The sequence below is a fragment of the Eublepharis macularius genome, chromosome 9 (assembly GCF_028583425.1).
Source record: "Eublepharis macularius isolate TG4126 chromosome 9, MPM_Emac_v1.0, whole genome shotgun sequence".
Lineage (NCBI taxonomy): Eukaryota > Metazoa > Chordata > Lepidosauria > Squamata > Eublepharidae > Eublepharis > Eublepharis macularius.
In genome coordinates this window covers 864,924-870,923 of record NC_072798.1, presented here as the reverse complement: position 1 = coordinate 870,923, position 6,000 = coordinate 864,924, and the positions used below count along the sequence as shown (strand labels likewise).

The 6,000-nt window shown below is 49.7% G+C and overlaps 1 pseudogene; it reads right to left on the bottom strand.

Annotated features, from left to right (window-relative positions):
• Positions 1-773: 773 nt before the first annotated feature.
• On the bottom strand, positions 774-1,905 carry LOC129335716 (tRNA-dihydrouridine(16/17) synthase [NAD(P)(+)]-like; annotated as a pseudogene).
• Between the last annotated feature and the right edge of the window lie 4,095 nt (positions 1,906-6,000).

Below are 6,000 nucleotides of genomic sequence, written 5' to 3'. Positions count from 1 at the left end.
CATTACTAACCTGTGATGATTTGGCCATTCAGCCCACGGGGGCTTCCTTGTGCCGGCTCTGGGCTTGCTGCCACTCTTTTTCAATTCCATTCTCTGGGGCGAGAGGGGGGCATCCTCTCCCTCCGCTTTCTCTTCCTCGTGCTCAATGGGATCTCTCTCTGCCCCATCCTAGTCACCTTTTCTCGGAACCAAAAATCCTTGGAGCCTTGCGCCTCTCCTCATAGGGAAGGGGCCCCAACTCCTTTTGGTTGCCCTGTGCGACGCCTCTCCTGCTGCTGCAATGCCCTTTGGGGGCAGGTGAGCTGGGCTGGACGCTGCGTTCCGAATGTGGCTTCACCATCCACCCGCGCCCGTCATTTTGTTTTCAACCCCTCTCTCAATGACAGGCCCACCTGCTGTTGCCCCAGTCGCCAAGCTATGGCTCTGCCCTGACTTGCTTGCCGCACCACAGGGCCCTGTGTGGGCCACCATTCGTGCCCCCACTCAGAGCTGCTGGGCCTGGGAAAGAATTTGGACGGCTGCACCCTCAACCTTTCACGCAGCCAAGGGCAAGGCGTTCCTCGTCCAGGCTGGTTTTTCCAGGTTTGCAGAGAAACTCCAGCTGTGGTTCCTGCTCTGAGGTTGTGTTGCACTATGTATGGCTGACCGTGGTTCAACTCTCAGCCCCAGCTGCATTGTGGGGATAATGATAACACTAACTTGTTCACTGCTCTGGGTGGGAATCTGTCTAGAAGAGTGGTATATAAGCACTGTTGTTGTTGTTGTTGTTGTTATTAAATCCAATGGGAGACAGGTAATCCTCCCTTGAGTGTCTCTTCTTCCGTCAAACTGGCAATTTCTTCCTGGCAGTGCAACTTCAGCTCTTCGTTGGTGGCCACCAGACCTTCCAATGCCTCTCCTTTTGCCCGTTCATCACACAGCTGCTGGTGAACTTGTAACGTGTGATGCCACCGCCTGAAGAGGTGAGCCCTGATGTAGGACAGCGGACAAAGATATTGTGGTCCCATTTCCAGGTGTGCCTCAGCCATTTCCCAGACCCCAGGGGTTCTTCCCACCAAGAGTGCTGGATTGTGAAGCTGGCCCTCCGCACTCCTGACTCCACGAGCTCCTGCCTTCTGCATACATTGTTCCACGTTACTGAGGTTCTGGATGTTTCCATTTGCAAACACAGGAATATTTGCAGCCGTGCTCACAGCCTGTATGTGCTCCCAGGAAGCCACACTAGCAAGAGGTCCTTTCTGTTCTTTTGTGTGACCAGGGACAGCCAGGAGTTGGCAACCCGCCTTCTCCAGCAACTGAGCATATTTTACAGTCTTGATGATTTCTGGGAAAACACAGTTTTTGTATGTGATAGGAACCGAGAGCTTCTCAGTAGCCAACGCAATCGTTCTCTGAAGGAGGCCCCATTCCTCCTGCAGGAATGCTCCATAGTGACCTGGGGACACCTCAGACTCAGACCAGTAGCCTCACAGTAATCTCGAGCCAACGAGATGGCCTGGATGAACACTTCTGGGTCACTGGCGCAGAAATGCCTGCTCAAAGGGCTGTCTTCAGGGCACACTTCACAATGCACACCTTCAGGGCTTTTTTTCAGCAGGAACACAGTGGAACGGAGTTCCAGAACCTCTTGAAAATGGTCACATGGCTGGTGGCCCCGCCCCCTGATCTCCAGACAGAGGGGAGTTGAGATTGCCCTCCATGCTGCTCGGCGACGTGGAGGGCAATCTCAACTCCCCTCTGTCTGGAGATCAGGGGGCGGGGCCACCAGCCATGTGACCATTTTCTCCGAGGGCAACCCACTGAGTTCCACCACCCCCTTTTTCCAGAAAAGAATCCCTGCACACGTTCCTTATGGTAACTGGCATCTCTGACAAACACCTGAGCATGCAGCAGAGGGGTGTATTTATTTAATTTATTTATGTCATGTATAGTCCGCCTTTCTCACTGAGACTCAAGGTGGATTGCACAGTGTGAGATTAGTACAGTCAATATCAAGAACATTTCCATAAACGATACCAACAGGGTAAATAGATACAAGTTCACAAGCAGGAATCCAATGCAACTTAGTGTTGAAGTTCCTAACTCATTTGAATAAAAAGCCTTTTTGAATAATTTGGTTTTGCATTGTTTGCAGAAAGCCGGGAGAGTGGGGGCTCTCCTGACCTCCTCAGGCAGGTCATTCCACAGGGTGGGGGCCACCACAGAGAAAGCCCATGTACGGACTGCTGCTGACTTCACCTGTGTGCAGCCTGGCTCCTGCAGGAGACCCTGTTTGGAAGAGCGAAGCTGCCGTGGAGGAGCATAGCGAGGGAGGCGGTCCCATAAGTATGCCAGAAAAAGGCTGTCTCTGTTAATACACCCCAAGATTGTGTTTGCCTTTTTTGCTGCTGCATCACACTGACTGCTCATATTTAGCTTCCCATCCACTGATATACCAAGATCTTTTTCACACACCCTGCTCCCCAGAAGTGTACCCCCATCTAGTACGCATGCTTTGCATTTTTGTTACTTAAGTGGAGAACCAGGCACTTATCCTTGTTAAATCACATCTCATTCAAATCTGCCCACTTTCCCAGTGCATTCAGGTCTTATTGAATTCCATCTCTGTGTTCAAGGGTGTTTGCTGCTTCTCCCAGTTTAGTGTAATCTACCAATTTAATGAAAAATCCCTCCAAACCCTCATCCAGATTATTTATAAAAATATTAAGAAGTAGGGGGCCCAGAACCAAGTCCTGGATGCTTCCCTTCAATCAGACGTGATGCCCCTTGGGTGTGTTTGTCCAGCCAGTTCCCTGTCCATCTGACCCTCCCAGAGTCCAGCCCACAGTCCTCCAGTTTACCCATCAGAACATCATGAGGAACCTTGTCAAAAGCTTTACTGAAATCCAGATCAACCACATCAACAGCGCTCCCATGATCCAGTAAGCCTGTCACTCGATCATATTTTATTTATTTATTTTATTTATGTCATTTATAATCCACCTTTCTCACTGAGACTCAAGGCAGATTACACAGTGTGAGATTAGCATAGTCAGTTTCAAAGACATTTCCGTAGGGTAAATAAACACAATTTTATTTCCTAGAAGGAGATGAGGTTGGTCTGGCAGGACCAGCCTCCCTAAGAACAGCCAAGCTGCTCCCCAGTCCTTGGCTCACAGCTCCCAACCAGTGAGTAGAACATTAGCCAAACCCTGAGCTACCCAAATCAGTCCCAGCGCCACGTCTGTCGTATCAGGATGTCCCCTTTGCACATGTACAGTAAGAGCACCAAATACTGAGGCCAAAATTGGAATGATCCAGTCTATTGTCATGCAGAAAATCTCTGAGACAAGAAAAGGTGGAAGGGAGACAAAGCTGTCAACCAGCGAGTAACTTTATTACCCTAACGAGATACAGATTAGAAACTAAGAGAAGGAAAATCAAGCCAATGGGTGATAATATAAAACAAGACCAATAAAGCATGCAAATCCAATAAATCTAAGGGTGTTATACACAATGAATGTTACTCAATAAACTGTGTTCCTTGCAGTTGGCAAATCAGTCCAGCCAGAGAAAGGAGAGAGGTAATAGGTTGCGCTGCAGAGGCAGGCAATGGCGAACCACTTTTGTTAGTCTCTTGCCTTGAAATCCCCAATAAAGGATTGCCATAAGTCAACCATGACTTGATGGCACTTTCCATCATCAATGGGTTGCCCGAGATGGGACTGAAAAGTGAGGTGGAGAAAACGGGACGGAGCTTTGGTAAGAAGGGAAGGGTTCCCTGCCCGGCTGAGTATGAGGAGAGATTGGCTGGCTGGAGGGCAGACCGATCCTGAACTAGAGAAGGAGTAGCTAAAGGAAGGAAGTCCAGGATAAAACGAGAAAATAGGCTAAACCAGAGAAGGGAGGCAAAAGAGGAGAGAACAGGCCATTCGCTGCCTGTCTTGAAGACATGAGGATCCGAGGTGGCAGCAGCGCTGTAGTAACAGAAGAGGGCGGGATGAGACCACCCGCACAGCCTGAGAGGGACGGTGTGCCCTTCTTATGGGCCTGAGTTTTCCCGGGCTTCAATTGCAAAGCCTGGCCAGCGGTCAGACTCCCTGTTGTGACCCCTCCCATGGGCCAGGGCTGTGTGATTGGGGGGCCCATTGGCAATTCCAAACCTGGGTCATTGTACAGGAGTCCAAAGGTGTGAGGAGTTCAGGGGGACCCTCAAAGGAGCCTGCTCAGATGTCTTCCTGCCGCCCTTGAGGTGTCAAACAGCCTTTCCTGCCGAAGATCCTGTTTGCCACTCGGTAGTTGGGATATTTCTGCTGTGAAACCAAGAGAGGTCTTCCCGCCCTGACCAGAGGATTTTTGGAGGGGGCGCCTTGCATTCCAGCCATCTGTTCAGGTCCAAAGTTCCTGGGCTGAAATGCTGCCGGGGACTCTGGAAGAAAGGTCTTTTCTGGGGTGTTTCCCCCCATATAGAGGTGCAGGCTATAGCAACACAGGGAGGGCGCCAAGCGCCCCAAGTGACAACTGAGATCTTCTTAAGGTCACAATATACAATATACCGAGGCTTGCAAAGGATTGTGAGAGCACCTCTGGGATCAGATTGAGCAGCAAAAGCTAAATGTTCGTGACAAAATGTTCAGGCCTCTAGGCTGGTTCTACAGCACAGCCTCGGAAGTGACTACACAATGAGGAGGGTGCCGCCAACACAGTGCAGGGTGCAGCTGCCTCCCAGCCAGTTGTGGCATGGGAGGTGGCTGGCAACTCTTCCTGGGCCCAGCCAGCTGTGGCATCCTTCCAGGAGAGACGGGTGCAGCTTGATTGCAACAACAAATACCTACAGCCTTGCAAGAGTAACCTGGAATTTATTTTTTACGCTGGAGGAGGACGGTGTTAGTAGGGCTCAGTTACAGCTCAATTACACTCCCCAAGAAATGCAAATTACTGGTGCCTCCACTCAGTGCAGAGTGCTTCAGGCACCTGGCATTCTTAATTAGACTTTCTCGTGTTATTAGCTTTGTGGGGATGATGATTTGAAAGGCTAAAAACAAACCTCCAGTTGGTATCGTAATGATTCTGCCTGCACCATCTCCTTTCCCCCCCCAGGATGCTTTTCAGGGGTTCTTCTGCTTCTCTGCCAAGTAAAAGAGGGAGCCAGGCATCCAACAGGAAAAGCCCTTGACACCTGATTCTACTCCCTCCCAGAACAAAAGGTGGGCTGGGCACCCACAGACTGTGGCAGGAACGCCAGTCCCTTGAGTGCTCCCTTCTCTTCATTAGCAGCCAGGAGAGTTCTGGATTCCACTGCCCACCGTCCCAGACACAGGCGCATCTACATGACACGCCAAGACCAGTGTGGAGAAACGCCCTCCACCCTAGAACTCCTCCCAGCGATGCAGCCCCCGGTGACTACACTCTGCGAAAGATGAGTGGGCAACTGGCTGCAAACTCATAGCTGGCAGGAAAGAGGGGCCAAGGGCTGTGCCCCAAATACAGAGTCGTTTAGGGCTTACAGATGATTCTGGCCCAAGGAGGCCAAACAGACTAAGGACCGAGGAACTCCCTCCTGCCCACGTGTTCAGTGACGAGGAAGAGAAGTCCCAGTTCTAAGAGACCAAGGCCAGGGTGCTGCAACTTCCAGAATTGCTCGTTTATCCTAGCAACATCTTTTAGGAAAAGTAGCAAGTGTTTGGTGAGAGGATTGTGCGTTTTCATCTTTTCTCTGTTCCCTTGTTCAGGCTGAATGCTTGTACAGACTGTTTTTTAAAAATTTTTCTTATATTTTGTTTTTTTGTTTTTTAAAGATTTTTTATTTTTTTATTAACTACATTGACTAACAATACAAAGGGAGAGAAGGGGGGCAGGGGAAAGAAAAAAAAACAGCAACATATAACAACACTACACTACACATAATGCTTTCCCTTCATACTGCCATTATTAAAAAATTAAAACTTTGTATGATATTGATGGAGTGGCTGATTGCAAAATACAAATTACAATTCAAATTAAGTCTTCCTCCCCCCCCCC